General features: G+C 37.3%; 1 protein-coding gene across 25 annotated transcripts in view; it reads right to left on the reverse strand.

Annotated features, from left to right (window-relative positions):
• Nucleotides 1–21,361, reverse strand: part of RBFOX1 (RNA binding fox-1 homolog 1) — a 667,961-nt gene that overhangs the window by 192,963 nt on the left and 453,637 nt on the right. Inside the window, exon 2 of one of the 25 annotated variants that reach the window (XM_031062658.1) lies at nucleotides 14,248–14,380. The exons of the other annotated variants lie outside the window; for them this stretch is intronic. The gene's annotated coding sequence lies outside the window, so the exon portion shown is untranslated. The remainder of the gene's footprint in view (nucleotides 1–14,247; nucleotides 14,381–21,361) is intronic. 25 annotated transcript variants of the gene reach the window in all.

Genomic DNA, 21,361 nt, shown 5'->3' on the forward strand with positions numbered 1-21,361 from the left:
TAAAAATCTCTCTGAATGTGTAAAATAATTTAAACATATGGTGTTCTGCATTGTCTTTCAATGGGATTGTGCTCTGAGTGGGTATGGATATGATTATAGCATTAGCTTTTCCTCTTTTGCATTTAGAACATTTTTCCTCCGCTCATGTTGATAGGAGAAAAAAAAAGTCTCCTCAATCCACTAAAATAAATACTTCTGTTATATTCTATTGCTCCAACAATGAATAAAGCAACCATGCAGGTTTATAATATCAATTCACAGGGTTCTTTCTGCTTCAGTGAACTGTTTCTGAAAGGTTCAGAACAAAGCTACAGGCAGATTGGACAAAGCTGCTGTAACAGGATTTACATTATACTCAAACTGATAAGACCACATCAGAGAACTGCTCAGTCTCCAGTACCTTTGCTCAGAGTGGCACGAGGGCTGGAAGGATTTTGGCTCTCAGCACCTGATCACAGCATCTGTATTACACCTACCAGCTTAAACGCCGATCCAATCTCACCTCTGTAGGATAATTTAAATTTCCTCTTGTTCCTTTGCACCCTCTTTGTCAAGTGCATTGGCATGGGGATAAAATGGGATCCCAGGAAAGCTACAGCAATATTGAGTTATCTACCGTACTCACATGGTTATGAAAGGGAGCAAATTACCTACATACTAACATCTACTGAGATCTAAAGTAATTAAAATATTCTATATTCAAATCATTAGTTGACACTTGTGGGTGGAAGGAGGGAGAGCGCATCCCAAGGGAAAGCAAACGTAATGCTCAATAAATAATGAATTAAATACCACCAGGTGAAGTCACTGCCCTGGATTTCTTGCAAGCAACGAGTTTCTTTGTGCAGTCTTAGCTACAGTCACATTTCTGAACGTGTTTCTGCTTCAAGTAACTGCAATATACTTTTGTTTCTGCAAAAGCAACTGAAATATTTCCTTCTCCCTTAACCACCTTTATCTTTTCAGGTTTTTCCTTCCTTCTCCCTTAACCACCTTTATCTTTGCAGCCCACACTGATTATGCCAAACTACCCCAAAGAATCCTGGTTTCCTCCTTGCTACTGAACATTCAATAAACGCTCAAACAGAACATATTTGTGCACAACAATAAAGTGAAAGCTTTAATTAAACACAAAAGAAAACATCACAGCATTTCTGGAACGTAAAGCTGCCATTCTAGAGATTCCCAATTACCTGCTAGAGGTGATTCCCTCAAAGGTCCTGCCTCAGTGCAGCACCTAACACAGATTTTTTGCATCACCATCACAAGCTGGTTACACCTTTTCTGGCAACCAGCACTGTCCACAATCCAGCTTTTTTCGCTTAAACATAGCAATAGCCGAGAAAGAGCTCAAAAACAAGGGCAGCAATTAAAATGCACGTTGCTTTTCATGCCATGAGCACAATGGCTGGACTCACCAGGGAGGCAGGATGGAAAGTGCTCTGTGCCAAGGCTCGGGACCGGCTCCTGCTGCCACCGAGCGCTGCCCGCCCGAGCATTCTGCGCTGCTCTGCTCTCAGCAGCCACAAGTTCGGGGCTCTTATTACCTCAAGCAAACCTTGGCTTTTGGTAGCACATTTCCTTCCCAGAATGAGACAAACCCTGCAACAGAACTGATTTGTGATCTGCAAAACTCCTGACGCAGCAAGACACAAAGCAAACAAAGGAAAGAAATATCTTTACCGAAGGTGGTAGGAATAGGGTGTCTGTAGGAACTTTGCTTATTGGAATGAAAAAATCCCAAACCCACCAAATACACAACATTTAGTAATTTGAACCTGTCACTAAAAGCACACCCCATCACCCAAAATTAAGACAGCAACGTAGTGGAATATTTACAGTAGTCTGTAATGAATGGTTAAACAGCCTAATATTCACCTATAGCCTGTGAGAGAATATCTTCCTTTCATAAGAAAAAACTGACTTTAAGAATACAATACCCACATAAACAATGTAACCTGTACCAAATACTTTGATTCCTGATGTTTAGTTACAAAAAAAAAAAAGAGGAATGCTCTCAGATCTGTAGGGAAGGCGTTCCTGCTTCAGAAAAAGCTTTTAATGCTTCTGTCCATGAAAAAGTACACACTTGTTCTGAGCAACTTCCACTTCAGCTGTAAACTTTGCCTTGGCTGTATGTTCTTTGGCAACACCTGGTGGAGTTTGGATAAAACTACAATAATATTGTAAAAGAAAAGTTACGGCAACTCTTGGATTTTTTTGGCTAAATGCTTCCGAAGAAGTTACTTAAACTGCTCACAAAATGCAAGCTTCAAGTTAAGAGGAAACAGTTTCTTGGGTTTCACAAAACATCAGTGGGTATTTTTATAACATCAAATTCCATATCACAATAACTACAATATCTAGCTTTGATCTTGACATTAGTAGCCAGCTTGTTTTGAACCACTATAAGGAAAAAAGAACAACAAAAAAAATTAAAAATGCCTTCTACATAATGCAACCCAGAGAAAATAAAAGCTTTCATGTTTACAAGAAGTTAACTGTCACTCATAGTAGCAAATAGAGGAAACTGTTATCTCTACACAAAAAATTACAATGAAATAAGGCACATTTTAAGAGAAAGTGTCTGACCCCATTTTATAATTTCTCCGTCAATGCCTTGGAAAAGTTTGTCCATTTAGTCAGTAACAGAAGTCATTTCAGCTGAGCAGAAAACAAGTATCTGCTTGTGGCATGGACCTTCTGAAATTATAATCCATCAAAAACTATTCACACGGTGGGGAGGGGAGGCTTCTCCTCCACGTGATAGTGCAGGGAGCATTCAGCATAATATGACACAGGGGCTGTCAAATTAGCCTCGTTAGAACCACTGTAATTAACAGAAGGGAGCCCAATGTACTTATCACAGGCAGCCACTTGTATTCAAATCATGCTGAAGAGTTCTGAGGCCCAGAAGCATATTTCTTGTTTTTCTTTTTCTTTGTTCCCCTATCAAAGCACTAAAACCCAGCAGCATTTTACCCCAAGAATAACATATAAAGAGAATTTGTGATTTATTTTCTCTTTATACAGCCTAGCAATAAATTAATGAAGAAATCTACTGACACAGGTGAAATTATCTTTTATGGAAGGCTTTCAGCTTATTAAAACCTAGGTTAAAATTAAACATGATGCTAAGAAATAATTGTACTGATGGCCAACTTTTTTATTTGGTATCTCTTCTATTGCAAACAATTTTAGATTCTGATGTTTGGAAATGCACTATCTCCTTTGCAAATTGGCTGTGAGATGTCAAACATTTTTGTCAAGCAATGTTCAGGAATAGAGCGTGGGATTACTCCCCAGATGTGAAACACCTCACAGATCACTGCCCATCCTTCCAGCCTGTCTCTGATACATTCATTTTACAAACAGATATAATGCTGCAGGTTGAAAGCTAAGCCGAGGTGAGGTGCGTGTCAATATGTTAACTAAAATATCACCATGACAAAGGGTTTAGATGTAAAGCATTTAAGCATAGAAGTAACGCTATCCATTTAAAAATTAGGATCTCAACCTCAAATTAGGACCTAAACTTTAAAGAACAAGCCTGCTTTCAATTTCTCCAAGCCTTTCACCTGAGCACTATAAAGCGCTTGGAAGTAATTACGGGATTGATTTTCCAAGAGGTCTAGAGAAGAGTCTAGGGATCACTTAACAGCCACCTTTTAGGTGAAGCAGAGATGCACCAGGACACCCTACAAATGCTTTTGAAAGAAAAGGAAGGGAAAAGCATTTATCATGTTAAAAAAAAATAAAAATCAAAATCTAAATTACACCTTTAGTGCCAAGCTGTGATGTTTCATAACCAAGAGCAGCAGCATCCTGGGGTTGCTAAGAACCTGAAGTAAAACTTCCTGCATGTTTTCTATTCTGCTGGAAAATTTGCAAAGCTGTCTTTAGCAATAGATGCTTTAATGGCTCAAGACAAGCGTAGAGTGATTTCAGCTTTGTGTCTCATAGTGCAGACTCACAGTGTGTGCTGAAGGTAGAGCCCAATCTTCATAACTGCACATTTCCACATTTCTGATTGTAGAGAGATGCATCTTTAAATTCTGCAGCTCAGAATTGTGCACATCTGAGGGAAATGCATTTTTCAATTAATAGGTTTGGGCCTTTTTTTTTTTGTTCTAACTTCAACTAATTTAAGGAGTATTAAAAACAAATAAATAAACAAGATTGTTGCAATTTAGATCCTGCATATCTTTCATTTACTTTCAAGCTGCTGCCAGAAAAAGGGAGCAAGGTAGTAGACAAAAGGTCCAGCAACTGAAGTACAAGATTCAATTCCTTTAAATGCATTTAAAGGCTCTAAAAGCCATGTTATAGTATCTTCCCCAAACCATTCAGTTTCTGCTAGATTTAGCACTTTTGTCCCTTTGTATTCGCAGACTTCACATAGCTTCTCCCAGGCTGGCAGGCCAACATATTAGAAATAAAATGCAATTCTGGTATCTGACACTTCAATTTAGCTTCTTCAGTAGCAAAGATCATCAACTGCACTGCTTTCTCCCATGACAGAAGATCACCTAAATATCACTTAACTGATGTGAGCTCTGTTGGTAATGCATACACTGTCTCCCCACTACATTACCACCATGCTGCCTAGAACAAAAATCAATTTTTAATTGACTGGATTATTTGAGGAATGTGGCCCATCCACTGTGCACTGCTGATAGATTCTCCTGGTTTTCCTGTCAGCAAAGACTGTAAAATTTGAAGCAACTTCAATACAGTAATTCAGGGATTTATCCAGAAGCCATATGAACAGAACAACATCACAGTGTTTTTCAGTACTACCTCTCCATTATTCTCTCTCCTGGCTAACCAAGTGAGGACTCTAAACCAGAGTACACATGAAAAAATAAACCACTGACACAGGAAAAATGATGAGTTTTTCACTGCAATGAAAATCATGCAAAGAATCCAAACGAATAAAGAACACAGAGGACTGGAGAGGACTTGAAAAAATCCTGTCAAGGCATGGAAAGTTACACTCCAGAGCATCAAACCTGCAGGATCCAGGAGCAATCTGCAATTCCTGGGCCCAGCAGCAGCCAAAGTGGGATTTCTCAGCTAAGAACCACTCCTGCTTCCTTCAGTAACCACTGCTGCCGTGAGATCCACACCCAGCAGTTAAGGCAAAGGGTTGACATGAAAAAATAACATTACACAGATGAAAACATGGGGGTCAGGGGGTATAAACCACTCAACACTTCACCAGGAAATATTGCAGCAAGCAGTTTCACAAAGCACAGCATAAACTGCTCACTGACTGGTGTAGGGACCGTGAAAGTCTCTGCCACTTCCACAAGTTTTCTGACAAGTGTATAATTTTCCCAACTTTTATCTTTCCTTTTCTTGCTGCTGAAACAAAAGACAACTGCACTGATGTCCTAAACAGAAAATTCTAGTCTTGTACCACAACCCTTTCCAGCAGAGTCAAGTGTCAAACTCTGCACTGACTCACTCTGGTTTTAATTGATTCTGAGCAATGTCAAAACCAGCGCAGCAACAGAAATTGCAAATTAAAGGTACTGCTATGTGGCCAGGATAGATCTATATATGAGATATGTTTGGCTTCTTATGTTTCTGATTCTCATTTCACAAACATCCAAAATTGCCATTTTTTTTTTCCTTTAATCACATGCATTAGAGCTGGACAAAGTGGTTGGATTACCTGCAGTACAAATTAGACACAATCAGTGTTCTAGCCAATAAACACACAGATCAGGATCAGAGGGGTCTGTGCTGGCTGTAACAAAGCTGAGAGAAGACAGAAACCCCTGATCTTGCATGAAGTCAGAGTGACACAGTAAGGGAAGGCTGGATTTGGGTTAGAGCTGTCAGTACAAAGTGAGCCTGGTGAGGTTTCTCTCAGATCACACCTTGTACCCTGTTAGCCTGACATTTCTGATGCACTGCAGAAAACTTTTCTCTTCCACTTAAACAACAACAACAAACTTTGGTATTTTTTCAGAGCTCCATCCACTTTCAAGTTTCTCCATGAGCTCCTAAAGTAGACAAAGAACAAAGAAATATTTCAACTTTTTGTTCTGGTTTGGTGGGGTTTTTGTTTGTTTGTTTTCCCCCTGTTAGGGTTATTATTATTATTCTTTTTTCTCCTGGTGCTTCATGGCAGTAACATCCCCAAAGCTTAACTAGATGTTAGTTAAAAACAAGCCATTTGTAAATACACAAATTATTCCAGGTCTCTGAATATTTCAGTAATTGTCCATCATTACTGAATATAAGTGTGTATTTAAAACTAAATTTATGCTTTGAAACAAGATGAAAGCATGATTAAAATTACTTTAGAATACCAATTAAAAATTAGAGTAGACCTTTCTGCCTTATCTTTTGGAATCAGGACTATGGTTTTTGTCTAGGTTGATCGTTTTTGCTAATATAAAATGACAAAATGCAACCATAGCTGATATCCTCCATACTCAAATTACTTAAAGTACTTCCAGTAATCAGCTCATGATTGGCCTCTGCACAAGAGCTCTATGAACTCATCTTCCCAACAGCCCTTTTCCATTTTAGTACAGAACTCTGAAAAGCAGCTGCCTAGGAAAAATGGGTTATAAAGTACAAAAACTTCACCTTGTTCAACTAATGCACATGACTGGATCTGTTCCCTATGGATTCTTCAGGGTGCTCTCCCATTAACTTGGGATGTTCAGCACAACTCAGCTGGGATGAATTCACAGAGGGGTGTTATGATCTCCAGGACCCCAAAACCAACTTGATTTTAGATCAAAGTCCAGTTCTCATGCATTTGCTGCTCATGGTAGTTGAAAATCTGGGGGTTTTGAGCTTATAGGTAAGTATAAAACAGTATCCTGAGGATGAGTTCATAATGCAAAATATTTCAGTCTTATTTTAATAAAACCAGCAATAACCTGCTACACTTACACAGTACATTCTATCTATTAATCCTATTTTACAAGTAAAGGAAAAAAGTATAGGGTGAAATCAACATTTGCAAAGATTACTTAAATGGCTGCAGACTGATTGGTTGTTCTGGAGGATGCATCATCCAAAATAAAGCCCTTGTGTCTAAAACCTGGCATTCATCTCCTGAGACATGTAAGAAAACAGATTTCCCCAAAGAGAAAGAAAATAGAGATTTTACTAGAAGCGAGAAGCCCTGATATTTTGGTCTTCTGAGTTTACCTTTGGAACTTTTAGATTCTGATGTTTGGAAATGCACTACCTCCTTTGCAGATTGGCTGTGAGATGTCAAACATTTTTTGTCAAGCAATGTTCAGAAACAGATTCAACCTCAAAAAAATTCAACTTCAGCAAGTGCACAAGAGTTCTGCCTGGGTGGCATTTCCAGATTAGAAATCTTCAGTAAGGGCTGCAATCCAGGCAGGCTGGGCTGCATTTGAGGCAGTACTTGGAGTAAAACAGGAGCCTAAAGGTTCCTGCTGCAAATGGGACCTAACAAGGGACAGGCCAGCACACAGCAGAGTCATGTTCTTCAAATGGAAACCCTTCAGATCAAATCTGAATTTTAAAATCAAGTTTATCTTCTTTTACAGTTGGTGGGTGCATATAAAGCACTTGCATTAAGTATGAATATTCTTTATCCCTAACAATATAAGACAGTAAATTAAAGTATCACTGAATCCTCCCTCACCAAACCTTAACACTTTGTCAGATGGGCTCAATTACCCCAAATGAGGAAACAAAAACTTCATTACTTTCAGTCTTAGGCAATAACAAAGCTGACTATTATTTACTTATCCCCTCAAAATCAAGCAGATTATTCTGGTGGGCTGACATATCTGTGTCACAGAGAAGGAAAACTGAGTCTGAAGATGTGTCCATCACTGGACAATGACCCAGTGACAGTCATATTTAAACAACAATGTGTCTGTATGCAATAGACAATATGAATAATACATATATACATAATATGTAGATATATAAATATACATATAAGATATAATAATATATAGATATATAATGAAAATATATATTTCTACAATACATAAAACCAACTAGCAGAATTCAGAATTTTGTTTTCTACCTGTGTAGGATTTCCTGGCTACAGAAAGCCATTAAAAAGTAATCCTTGCTTTGGTCAGCTGTCTTGTAATTTTTACTCAGTTCTTCCTAAAGTATCTTTTCTTGACTCCTTTCTAGGTAACAGGATGGACTGCAAAGCTCTCCTCAGTGTTTCCAAATCCTCCATGTTGCACAGAGAAAATTCTGAAGACATTTATGTCAGCTATTAACAGAATCTTCCATGCAATTTTGCAGCTACACGTCTTTGTTCTTTGTGTTATGTATGAAACTTCTGTTTTACAGTTTTCTAAAATGCTGCTTCAAACAAGTAATGATGGAAAACAGTATCTGCCTCTGGCTACTTGCAAGCTTTTTAGCTCATGAACAGAGATTCCTTCGACCTATTTTACTTCTATCCTTTTTAACTGTTTCTGATAGCAAGTTTATGTCCACCCTTGGTTTACAGAGCTCTAATTCCTTCCTAACATTCCAAATATTTTCCTTGAGCTGCAGTCAAGAAATCCTAATGCTTCATGACATAAACCATATGAATTTAATTTAGGTACATATACTGGTAAAAATATTTTGTATAACTCCAACATTTCTGCTTCTCCATTTCAAACATTCATTTAATAATGCAAGTCTATTAATCTGATGAATGCTAAGTACAGGACAACGTGCAGATACCTAATTTTACCCAGAGGGAAACAAAACAATTTCCAAAAAGCCATCACTTACTACAGCTCTCTGTTGATATTTCAGGAATCTATTTGTCCCTTGGATATATTCAGAAAGCATTCTACAAGCCTACAAATGCATCTTTTTAATAACAGTACCACATAATTCTTCACTGCTACACAGAGATGAAAAAGTGCAAATGTTTTATCTATCCCCCAAACAAAGGTAATAAGCCTTTGTCTTTGCTTTTTTGCAGTGCTTTAAGCATTTACCTTAATGAGCTTTGTTTCTCTGTACCTCTGGAGAATAGTATTCTGCCCAACAAAACAATTTATTGCCCAGAATGTTACTACTGCTGATAAAATCTTAGCTCCTCCAATACTTCTGCCTTGACAGCTAATACCCTAATGTTTCATTTACAGCTGAACAAAGCAGCTTATCTCTGCTAAAAGGGGAATTAGTTAGTAGTAAGAAATAATTTCAATCATCTGTTCTGCTTCCCAAGTAAAGTGATGACTTGGGCATTCTTGCTTCTATCTGATGACAGGTGTGTTGCAGTTCTTGGAATACAGAACAGGTCTGTCACAGAAGCTTTGTAATTCCTACAATGCAGCTACAGGGATTAGGGAAGAGTCAGGTCTTGGCTGTCAAAAAAAATCTGCAATCAGCAGAGTGTGGCAGTCAGCACTTGTACTTTACAGTTAGGGCACGGACTGCGGGGACAAAATCAGCTCTGATCAATAAACAGCTTCATTTTCTATCTGCAGCTCTACTGATATAGGAATATTCCAACAAGTTGATGTATATGTGAAATTCCTTATTAATAAGCAAATAGGTTTTGTTGACAAATCAGGCTTTATGGCCTGTGCTTTGCAAAAAATGGCTTTGATTATCACCTTACTGTGTAACCACCTAATTATTTCTATTCCCAGGAATGAAAATCAACAAGGATTTTATCTACACATCACACACAGCAAATCAGTTGTGGGATTCCTCTCTAGAGCAGCTGATACATTCTTGGGAGTCTCTGTGGCAAAGGACAAGGACTGATCTTTCCTTGATGTCTGAATGACCTTCCTTTCCCAACAGCAGTTTTTCATGTTGGTAGATAATAAGGTCACCTGAATACTTCAGGGAAAGCAGCATAACATTTGCCCACGCTGTATTTTCTCTGTACTACTATTTTCTGTGAGTAATCATTTAGTTTGCACTGAGTTTAAAAGCATTCCAGAAGTGATTACAACTGTAGTGCCATTCTTGAGTTCCCCAATATTTGGGTCTTCAATTAGACAACACAATTAATGACAGCATAGGAATTTATAGCTAATAGTTTTTAAATTCAGTATCAGTTTTATCAGGAAAAAATTATGGATTGCAGGAGGCACTGGTAAAAAAAGTTGTAGTTGGAAATGAAAGGGCATTTGATAAAAATATCAACATATTATTTTCTCATGCAATAATGCTAAATTAACTTGGTATAAGAAAGAGGCACTGTCATGCTGCAAGCTGATGTGTGTTCCTACACAGAATGGTTGTCTTAGTGGAGTTCCAGTGGATTTTAAATTAATTGCACCTTCTTTTCTGAGATTCTCTGTAATCCTATCTCACACTCTTACTTCTGAATCACAACTACACGTTATAAATCCCTTTAAAAATTAATTTATAATACACATGGCAGTTCCATTAGCACTATAAAGGTGTCCAACATCTGTCATGTATGATATCCAACTCTTTCTGCACCAGGATTTCACTGACCACTTGGTGTGTTCTTAACCAGCTCTCCAGAGACCCCAGACCAACCCAGCATTATTTCTATTCAAGTGGTCATCCAGGCACCTGATCAAACTTTATATGGCTAAAAGGTCATTCTGCTCCTCTCCCATAAGAGATTACTTCATTCTACATTAATGTGTCTCATGTTGTCATAAAAAAACCTGAATGGCTTCAGCAGCCCTTTCTATTGAGGGATGCATTTCTCAAAAAAAGAAAAAAGAAAAAAAAGTGGTATCACAGAGGATAATATGCTTATTTATTCAAAAAGCCATTTACTAAAATCTGAATTTGTGCTTTAACTGAGCTTAACAATGAAAATCTTAAATGCTTACTTGGCTGCTGCACAACATGGCAAATTCTGCATGACTGCCCAAGGGAAAGTTGATTAATCAAAAGGTTGGGATCAGAAATGAACAATCATTTCACACATATTTATGCAGAAACCCAACAGTACTCAATTAAATGCTGCTAAAATCCAGAATTGTGAATTATTCAAAATATCACCAGACTATAACTGTCCTGAGCTGCAAAAAGAGCACCCAGGCACAATAGTTCAAAAGGTGACACTGTAAGGACGTGGCTGGCAGAGTATTTCCTCCTGAAAGAATCAGCTGCAGGAAGGCAGTAAGTGAGCAAAATGGTCAGGACTATTTCTTGTCCACAGTGTTGTGTTCTATCAGCATGTAACATTCAGCTAGGATAACCACAGACCAAACTGCTTCCTACTAATTCTATTTTTTTGTTGTTTCTAAAATCTTTTCCTATGACTTACCCTTTCATCCTTTTTAAATTAAGTGACTAAAGTTGTTGAAGTGAACTGATATCACAGAATCATCCAAACACCAGCATGTTTTATTTAAAAAGGCCAGAAAGAGAAAAAAAATTAATCCTTGCATATTCTCCTACCTGTATTTCAACCTTTTGTTTGTATGCCTATAAATACTGACACATGCACACTGCAAATGGCTCCTCACCTCACCTCTAAAATCACCTTATATCCAGATATAATAATGAAAACATGGATAGAATTTTTATGCTCATATCAATCATCAAGGGGCACACTGGCACTGCACTAAGGCACTTGGATGAAAGTTTAAAATGCTTATTTGGCTGATTGCTTAAATAAATGCTCAAAAAGGCAAGGCAGGAAAATACAATGATTATTTAAGAGTGTCTGGAAAGGTTTAAATCTGATAAAATAGGTGGAAGAAAAGTACTGCTACCGAACCTAGAAAGAACGATTTTCTTTTTGGTTTACTGACAACCCTCAATAAAAATATAAAGAGAATATGTAAGAAGGAATAAGTAAATGCAGCTGGAACAGCAACAGTTATAGACAGCTATATGTGAAATGAAACTGGGAGAGGACCTGGCATGAAATAGAAACTTTAGGCACTCTCAATATCAAACTCATAAGTTTATAAATACATATTTACACAATGCAAAGTCCCAGAGTTCTTACTCACTAGAAACATTCCAGTGAAGGAATATTAGCAGATGTGGTGCCACAGAACCTTGAAGATGGAGCAGAATGAAGCTGGATCTTCCCCTAATTGATTTCCCATGGCAGTAATGACAATGCCCACATGCACAGAACCCTAAGAGATCTATTTGGCCTAAAATTATTTAATTTTTAGTCCAGGTACTGTGCTACTGTACATCTTTGCAGACTATTATTTTACTGATGCATGCATTAAAGGGTAAACACACAGCTGCACAAGATTTAACTCCACTGAAAAAAGCAGCATTGAGGTTTCCCTTCACTGAGATTTTACCTCTGGAATTAAATTTTGCACAAAATATGAATTCTTGAAAAGTAAATTACGAGTCAGATTTATAAATGAAAAATGTAATTAAGGAGTTGATTCTTCAAGCACCAGAATTGTCTTGAGCCACAGTGTAGTTACTAATTCTGACATTTCGTATCATTTCAAAACATAATTTTTTTCTTTCTCTGCACTTACTATTAATAATTTTAAAAATATACAAATGAGACAACATGCACAGAAAGATGTGGAAACTACCTATTTGGTGCACATTGTGTAAGTTCAATTGGCCATAAATGCTTAAGAAAATGGAAAAATGGCAAGCACATGGGCTGCATGCACTGAGGTCACTTCTGTTATTTGTTTCCACCTCATCATACATTGTGTGAGCTGCATTTCCAATAAACCTTCCCCTGAAAATAAGGTAACTTCAAGCAGTATGCACTTTTTAAAAAAATAGTATACAAACTATAATTCCTTTCTTGCATAAATTTAACAGAACCCCAGAAAACACAAGGTTTAGGAAAAGCAGCACCATCACCAAATATAGTAGTAGCATGTGAATTACTGAATGTTGCTGAAAAAACACAGATTTCTTATTTTCCATGGACAAATTTAGCTGTTAATCCTATCAACCACAGGGATTTTGGCAGTTGAGAATGCCAGAGCATCTGTGACTTTGACTTTTCTTGGAAAGAAAGCAGAGCTGGAAGATAACTCCTGAGTCAGGGAGTTGAGTCACCTGCTAGGAAGCCACATGATGTAATTTTTCTTAAGGGTAGAAACTCCTTCTCAAAATTTGATAAGTGCTTGACCTCCCCTGGCCCAAGCTCAGACTGGAATCCTGTTTCAGGAACTCCCTGATGTGACTATTGAAAGGTTCTTTTACATGTCTCTGTAAATTATTATGGCCAGCACGTACCTCTTTAGCTAAAAAGGCCATCCACACCCTGTCCTCTACTCCCAAGCAGCCACAGATAAGAACAATACCCACTTCTCAGCATTTCCTTGGCTTCACCAACCATGCTCAGCTCTTTCCCAACATGTTCAGCTCTCTGTTTTTTCCCCCTTCCAGCCTCTCCCTGCACCTATTCCATTTTGTGTCCATCTGTCATCACCCAGCTGCACCATCTGGTTCACAGGAGACACTACACAGACCTGGAATATCCCATTAGTTGTGTGCTTGAGTTTGGGATAGAGAACCCACATCACTGGCCTTGCTGCTTTGCAGCTATTACAGTATTTAATTAATACCTTGGGCACAAAGGTGTTACAGTACTTAATTAATGCCTTGGACACAAAGGAATGTGGGGTGTCAAGCACAAAACCCCCAGATTAATAACCTAGATTTGAAATTAGGCTCCATGACCTGGTCACTTAAAACCAGCAGCTCTTGAATGTCCAAATTTGTTACAGAGTAGGTTTTTTTTTTTTTTTTAATATCAGTAATATTTGGTTTTAACATTTTAAGTACTACAATTTAAGAATTACACTAGAAACAGGAAATAAATACAATAAATATCTGTCATTTTACTGTCAGGGTCTGTGATTACACTACGCAAAGACTGCTTAAATAGTTGGAGAATATTCTTTTAAGCTTTTGTTCATACTCATATGTAATGTCTGGAGAGCTATTTGCTCACTCGGCCTAATTTTCTTTCTAAATACCTCTCTATTATCATGGCCAGCAGTAATTAAAAACAAATTATTTTTTAATGAATACACTGGAGTTTCTTTACGTTTTGGGTTTTTTTTTTACCATTTTACAACAGACTACAATGCATATTAGAATAAAGCTGTCTTTGTTAGGTGGCCACTTTAGGATGAAACTGTCAGAGCATATGAGAGGATGGGAGAAGAACACAACAAAACAGAGAAAGCATTTTGTTGGGTTAATCAATGAGGAAGATTTCCTAATATTGTACCCCCACCCCAACACCACCAGCCACTCATCCCAGCTCTAGAAAGTAATGGAGAGAGAGCTTAATATAATGTAGGACTCTTTACTCACTATGGACTATGTAATGCCTGGTCCACCTGGCTGAACACTACAGGATATGGAGATGTCTCTGAGTGTGAGCTCATCAAATGTGTGAAACTGCTGCTGTGAGTGCATGGGCTTATACTGCCCTCATCTTCTTCTCCTAGCAAAAGACAGAATTGGTAGATTTAGCACTTGAGGTCAGGTCCTCAAGGGGAATAACTTCAAGTGAGCTGTAAGCACAAAAGTGAAAGATCTGGTCTAAGGACTGTGTAAAATGTTGTCCCTTGTCAAAATATTATGCTACTAGAACTGAAGACCAAGCTGACATGGAGTTTGTGGTCTAACAACTCTTTCAAAAAAATTCAGAGGTATTTTTATCACCTCAACAATTTTACGTTTTTGGCACCTCCATAAAATATTGACATTACCTTCATGTCTTTTGACCAGTGATATATTTATTATAAAATTATAATTAAACATAGCTTATGTATGAGCAACATGATCCACAAATACATCTCATTTACCAGTATGAAACCATGTAAATTTTCAAAACACATGCAATTTTCACTGCATTATTCAGGAAGGATGTGTATGAGTCTCTTTAACTGATGTTCCTTACATGCCAATTAATGTAAATACTGTAAGCATGCAAGCTAATACAAAATGAAAAGTAATTTTTAAATAATATGTGCCTGAAGAAACAAAAAAAAAAGTAAAAGTCACCTTTTATTTCTAAATAACTTAGTTATAAGAAGGATTTATAGGTTGACACAATAATTAACAAAAAACAGAAATAGTCTCACTGAGCAAGCTTAGTGTAAAGAAGTCTATAAAATACATGTGTATTTTACACTACGTGTACACATACAGTTATTTTCAAATAACTGTGTATATGCCATGTAAAATACACATGTATTTTATAGAATTCACAAATTATACAGATAAGTTCTGTACAAATAGACATAAACATATATATGTATGTACGAAGTACTTCAAGAAATTTTAACACTGCAATTTGAAATTTAAAAGACTACCAGATAAATTTGTCCTCTAAGCTTACTACATGATCTTATAGATTACTTATGAAATACACAAAACTATGAAAAATATCAGTAATTACAGACATCTGTCAAGTGAAACACAGCCCTGATGTCAAGCTAGGCAAGCTGCATACACAGCTCATATTTTACTCAGTCACAGCACACTTGAAAGAGTACAGCAAATTTTATTGGTTATTATCATATCTAGCAACTGAAATTTTATTTTATGATACTTATAACTAATGCTAAGCAATGTGGTTCCATAGTGCAAGATGGACTGAGAAAAATATAGATAAACAGTAAATGAAGCTCCTAGAAAGACAGATACCAAATATTCCGCAGTAGAATGTCCCTTTCTCTGTGCCTGCCTCTAGTGTTGATAAGGCAGATTGCCTTCCCCACCACCCCCTTTACTTGCCAGTCCCTTCAGCTGAGCAAAGAACTCTCAGATCCACCCAAACAGGGACTCCTGACCTTCAGGAAAGCTTCATTTTTTACTCATCTTCTGAGCCCTTGCCAAGTCCACCTATGTATTTTTCACCTCCACCTTTTTAGCCAGTTCTGTGTACCTTCCACTCTGTCCTGATTTCAGCAGAAGGAGCTCCCATTCTGCTCCTGGCAGCTTGGCTCAGCAGTCTGATGAGCAAGACAGAGCCCCAGTAACGCCCAGAACACCTGATAAACTCTGAAAGCCAGGGGACAATGGCACAGGCATTTTGTAAACATGTACAGCTTCAGAGAATCACCTGAGATTGGTCTGGGGAGGAAGGGACCTTAAAGCTCATCCCATTCCAATCCCTGCCATGGCAGGGACACCTTCCACTATCCCAGGTTGTTCCAAGCCCTGTCCAACCTGGCCTTGGACACTTCCAGGGATGGGGCAGCCCCAGGCAGCCCTTGCAACACTTCCTCTTAAAATTTAACCTGTCACAGCCCTCTGACAGTCTGAAGCCATTTATTTCCCTGTGCTGCCACCTTGCCCTTGCCAAGGCTCAGCAGCATCCCAGGTTTTTCATGCACATCAGTAACTCCTAAGTCTGCCCAGACCAGAATGCCACACAGAGACCCTGGTTTGGTTTCCAGACCCATTCCATCTTTGCAGTGTCCTGCGTGCTCTGAGAGCTCCTCAAAGAGCAGGGTTAGTGCATCAGCACTGCCAGCATTCCATCACTACTGATGGAGCTCAAACCAAAGCGCCCCCTGGAAGGTGAAAAACTCTGCAACCTACAACTTTTCCCTTGCTGAACAGCTTCATCACAATAATTACTCTAAGAAAATAAATAAAAATGTTACAAATAGTATTTATAATCTTCTATTTACTATTAGAATCTAGATATGCTTCAAAAGAGTAGTTAGGCTTTTATCCTAGTTTCTAAGACCAAATGGTTCATACAACACTCAGAATCAATTCAAGAACTGTTATTTGAAGCAGTTATCTTTCTTCAGAATTTTACTTGATATTTTCCAAACTCTTAAGGAGAAAGATGTATCAGAGAAGGATAAAATAGATTCTACCATGGGCTTACTTTCCTTTTTTCTTTCTAACAGTTTTTTGCATTCAAAAATCTGTTTGCACTGTACTTAACATTTTACATATAAATATGACCACATTACATCATTATGCTAATCTCTATAAACCCCATCTAAAGCTTGTTTGTAGGTAACACCTTTGCAGATTAGGTGAATAAACTCAAATTTAAAGACCCATATACCAATTTACTTTTCTTGTCTATGTCAGAAAAGGAATAGAATAGATGATGGAAACAAAACTATCATAGTCTTTTGTAATGAGTTAGGGGCAAATACTTGAAAACTGGCCAAAACAACAGTCTGTACATATAAACTTAATGAATGAAAGGTTCTGATTATTGATGAGCAAAATATGAAAGCAATTCACACTGCTGTGTTCAAGAAGCAGCTGAGGTGCAGAGCAGGGTGAGGTGTCATGGAAAGCTGTATTGCTGCTTGCTTGGCACCTGCTAGATGAATTCCAGGTCTGCTAATTCCAGCTGGCAGAGTGGACTTGGAAGCACAAGAGCAGGAGAGCTCTTGTGAGCGTACCCCACAGCACTCGGGATAAAACAATTTACAAAGTGTCTGTCAGGTGTCTGTCTGTCTCCATTCTTTCAGAAATCATGCAGAATCCCCAGCTAGAACTACCCAAAATTAGTTCCCTTTCTGCAGGAATTTATTAAAATCCTCATGATTCACCTCCTGTCACCACTATGAGAAGCCAGTAACAGTGACAGAAAACCAAGTTCAGATAACAGAATAAAAACTGGTGTTAAGACTGGAACACCATTACCTCTTGTGGTGCTGACAGTCTGGTTAGAGAGGAAGTCAGATCAACTTTCCCAAGCATTACTCTGGGGAGTTTTGAGAAAACTCAGAGAAAAAATTCAAATAATATTTAATCTTTACAACTAGTGTTTTAAACTTGTTGTTTACTTGTAAGATGTTTACAAGAAAAGTGTTGCTCTTAATTAACTAATGATGTGAGAGGTGTTAAGTGAGGATGAGCCAGGTCCAGCTTTCTCAGAACAGTCTATAAAAAGAATGTGATGTATAATAAACTCTTATTTGCCTTTTATAATAAACTTTCACATTTGCCTTCTGAGACAATTCTGTACCACCTCATTCAACTGTCCCTAATATGAGAGTGACAACTTCTGTCACATAAGTGCTTTGTAAAAAACTCATGGAAATTATGAATATTCTATACAGCTGACATGAGTTACATACTGTAAATTCATTCTGATCCATCACTTCTTATCTGCATTTTCTTTAGCATTTTGGAAAGCTCTGCAACAGGTACATTAAGTGCAAGACTATACTAAACTTAAGAGATTTGCACGGCTTACAGGTTCTTGTTTTAATTACATTACATGTCTTTAAGTAGAAAGCAATTTAGTCTGAAGTGGTACTTGTGCACCCTTCCTTTACAGCCTCCCAGCAACACTGCTGGTTAAAATCTCAGCATTCAACATATCCTGGTTTCATAGTTTAAGTAGAAAAAAATGAGGTAGACATTTTTATTTTCATTATATATCTTAAGATATGTACAGTAAGCACATGATCTTTTTATTTACTACAATCAAAACCACTAACAATCAAAAAGCAACAGGGTTTTTTTAACCCTGTGATTGGTTAATTGAAAGGACCACCCACAATATTATGAAATTACAGGATTTGAGCTGTAGGAAACATCACAACTTTCTAACATCATATTGTCTATATGCAGGAGAACTGTCACTGTTTAATCTAAGTTAACAAGAATGCCAAGCACTTACATTTAATTAAAGTTATACATCATTTTAGATAATTAGAAATAATTATGAAGAATTACCATTGTAAATAAGGCAAATAATAATATTTTAACTGAAATGTGAAGTCTGAATTCAAAAACCCAAAATAAACTCCTGGGAATGCAAATGCACCATTATGCAAACTGTTTTCTTTAAGTATGATATAATTTATGTAATGAAATAAATCTATGCTGTTAAAATATTTAGCAGAACTGAGAATAATGAGTAGAGATAGGATTAGTTTAATTAGTTTACTGAAATGGAGTTCTTATAGTGGCTAAGTGTGATATATTAGCTTTTGTCACTTGGAATAAAAAAAGAGGTAATTAGTTCTCATTCAAATATATTGTTTTCTTTGAAGAAGGAATTGTAATATTTTAGCTTGCACAGTAGAAAATAATACATGGAGCATAAAAATTATCATCTTCATCCAAGAGTACATCTATGATAAATCAGAAGAAAACAGAAAAAACTTCAGCATTCAAGAAAGGAATCTTGAATAGATTTCACTTACACTGGTGCAACTCCACAGATTTAAATGAAATGACAACTCTCAAAGTACACAAGTTCCATCTTCATTTATCTCTGCCTAATTTAAGGGTTTGTGACAAATTTTGTCTCTCTACTCAGCAACCACTACTTTATTACGCAGAAAATCCTGTACTCTTGTCCTAAATCAAGGTTTTTATCAAACTGACTCAAAATGACCAGGAGGAATGCCTTCCGCAGTAATATTTACTGTTGAGTCATAAACATGTCTATCGAAAGGTCAGAAGCAAATTTTATCTCTGTAAAAATAGGAAAAAGAAACAACACCAGGTATCCTTTTATAGACTAAGCATCATTTCACCACCAGAAAATTGCTTAATGGCAAATGTACATTTCTGAAGACAACTGTATGGAACATATTTAACAAGGAATACACAGAAAGTGATGTATCCATATTTTCCAAGAAAATCTGAATTTTCTCCTCTAAGAACATTCTCCTCTTTACTGCAATCAAGCAACATAAATGTATTTAAACTACAATCTAGAGGCCTAAGAAATTAACCCTCTAACAAATGAACATGTGCTCACAAATAAACCTGAACCAAAACAAAATCCCATCCAAAGAAACCCCCTGTGGTAGCACACAGATGGGAGCATGAGGAATACAGAGAAATGAAAGTCTTGCAAAGCAATTGATATATTTTTCAGTTAATAAAATAAAGAAATTATGAATGGACCAAATTAATTTTATTTTAAATAAACACTCAGGAAAATGAAACCCTCTGCTGCAGCATACTGAAAAGCCTCAGGCATTGGTATAATAACAGGCCATGTATCATTTAATCTTTGATTTTTTTTTTGGAACAGAATTGGTGCATATGCAGGAGCTATTTAGAATCCTGGATTAGAGAGTTTGAATGATTCCATACACAAGTTTAAAAGAGCTCCAATATTGAAATACAGCAAGTCAACCACAAAAAGATATTTGCTTCCCCTCTTCTTTATATCTCCCAGCCATACAGCCTTAGACACAGCACCTCAGCCAGAAGTTCATAATAATTATGAGAAGATAAGCAATGCACCTTGTCCTCAGGTTCAGCTGCAGTATTTAGGCTGATCGTTTGGGCTGAACAATAACATGAACAACTGAGCTCTGCAGGGCAGGGGGAGCATCAAAGCCACACAAAGCCCTCACTCTCCACATATTTGTCGATATTTCCTACTTGTATCTCACCACCCTCAGACATCACCTCCCAGGTGATTTTGAAAGTAAACTCTGTACTTCAGAAGTGCCCAACTTTGCCTTTTTTAAAAGATCCTGATATTCTTACTTGAGGCAAGCTGTCCTATTGCTGTTAAGAAAGGGTGATTTATGCATCTGAGAAAACCATCACTCTATTTCTAATTGGCAAGCTGAAATATAGAAAAGTCCATCATGCACTGCTGCTGCTGATGTTCCTCAGTCTGGAGTTATGCTTCTTCTGAACACATTGTGCAGGGCCCAGAAACTGATAATCCATGTATTACACTGATCTTCTATTCTTAGATTATAAAAAAGCTGCAGTAAAACAGTATTTGGAATTCTAAAACTCACTGATATCATAATGAAGACTGGAGGAGAACTGTACAATTTGATTCACATCTTTTAATTGTAAAGTCTGAACAATAAATTCCAAAGAAATTAACTTGCTGCATGATCTAATGAAGATAATCAAATCAGAAATGATTTAATAAAACCAAAGCACACAGTTTGGTACCCAAGAGACTGATACATAATTCATAAAGTTGCCACATTTGGTCATTAGGTCAAATTTATTAACTAAGTAGTAAGCTATTCTGAGAACTGGCTATGAAGCCAGGAGATCTTACACATGAGCAGGAAGTATAGAAAAAGCTTTTTTGCCTGTGTTCTAAGTTATTATAATTGACTTTTTACAATATGGTTTGTACGAAACTACAGGCCAGACTGAAGACTAAAGAGGTGTACCTGTTTTTCTAGACATACTTCCCTGTTCCTATATTCACCTCATCTCAGTCCCCCCATCTCCCAAGGAAAAATACAGCGGCAGTAAAAATGCTGAAATCTCTAGAAATACACAGGAGGATTGGGGTTTTTAGAATGGGGATTCAGGGGGGCAAGATAGAGGCATCTGGGCATGTCCAGCCTTTCTTTTTCTTGGCCTCCATCTTCTGCTGGGATAAGAAGTAGAAGAGTAGAAGCTCACTGTCTAACACAGGTGATAGGTGTTGGAAAGTAATTGTAAATATTGTACACGTAGCTTTTAGTATAAAGACATAACACCACCC

This window comes from Geospiza fortis, unplaced genomic scaffold, assembly GCF_000277835.1.
Source record: "Geospiza fortis unplaced genomic scaffold, GeoFor_1.0 scaffold146, whole genome shotgun sequence".
NCBI lineage: Eukaryota > Metazoa > Chordata > Aves > Passeriformes > Thraupidae > Geospiza > Geospiza fortis.